Source organism: Merops nubicus, unplaced genomic scaffold (assembly GCF_000691845.1).
Source record: "Merops nubicus isolate BGI_N331 unplaced genomic scaffold, ASM69184v1 scaffold38153, whole genome shotgun sequence".
NCBI classification, from domain to species: Eukaryota; Metazoa; Chordata; class Aves; order Coraciiformes; family Meropidae; genus Merops; species Merops nubicus.
The window spans coordinates 9,153-10,302 of NW_008598902.1; the positions used below are offsets into that span (position 1 = coordinate 9,153).

Consider the following 1,150-nt stretch of genomic DNA (forward strand, 5'->3'; position numbering starts at 1 on the left):
GATATGTGTATTGTTTTATGGTATCAAACAATTTTGGGAATTGCCACTTTATATCTTTATGGTATAAAGTCAGCTGAATTGGAGCTGGACATGTCCCTTCACCCCCCTCCAGTTTCTAATAAGAACTTGTCATGGTCATTAACTGTGTTTACTCTAGGTGAGAACCTCTTTAAATTCCACAGTCTGCTGCACCAATAAGTGCCTTCAGCTTTTAGTGGCCTGTTCTTTTGCATCTGTAAAATTTAATTTCCAAAGTGATAAATCCCATTTTCTTCTTCTCCCCCTCCTACCTCCCCATTTGGTTGAATGATTACGGGAAATTCATTCAAAATGCATTATCGTCCATAGATGCTACTCTTTTAAGCCAGCAACAGAAATCATTACATTGTCATGGTCTTTATACATGTACTAATCAATTTATTTCAGTAATTCTGATTTGCAGTTAAAAATAGGTAGTTTCAGGTAGTTCTTTAAAGGAGTGTTTGCATATACTTAAAAAATACAATTGAGGCAAGAAAATGGCTTAGCTCTGCATGTTTATTGTGAAGATAAAAAAAAGACTAATTGTGTTTTTCATATGAAACTAAACATACACCTAAATTTAAAATAAAAAGTAAATAAATACTGTAGGAACAGTCTGGTGACACAAAATGGTGGCCCTTTTGATGAAGGGGCATGTTGTATAGTGGTTTGCAGGGCAGTTCCAACTAAATAGTGGACACTTCAGGATATCAAGCATCAGTTTCCAGAATATTCTTTTCATGATCTTACCTTTCTCTCTTAAGAGAAAATTTGTTAATGTCTCTGCTGAATTCAGCAACTCCATAAATCTTAATTTAATTTCCCCAAGATAATTCTTCATTTTCCTTTTTTTCTGCTATTTGGTACTGTTCGATTACAGCAGCTTCTAATGATGAAGGGTTTTAAATTGCAGATTCTTCCTAAAAGACCTTTTAAAAATAACTATGGTTCATACTAGCACTAGTTACATGGGCACACCCTGTACTATTTGTGTCTGATGCATTTTTTCTGCCTAAGACTCCCTGGGGGGAGGGGTTGTCATTTTTGTCTCGTAAAGTGCAAAATACCCTGTCTCTTATATTCTGGAGATTTTCAGGTGTATGTTCAGTTGCTGGGAGGAAGGGAAGAG

At 35.7% G+C, this 1,150-nt stretch overlaps 1 protein-coding gene across 1 annotated transcript in view; it reads left to right on the top strand.

The window, feature by feature from the left end:
- OCIAD1 (OCIA domain containing 1) overlaps positions 1-1,150 on the top strand; it is a gene marked incomplete at its 5' end in the record, with an annotated part of 15,029 nt that overhangs the window by 8,662 nt on the left and 5,217 nt on the right. The window lies entirely within an intron of this gene.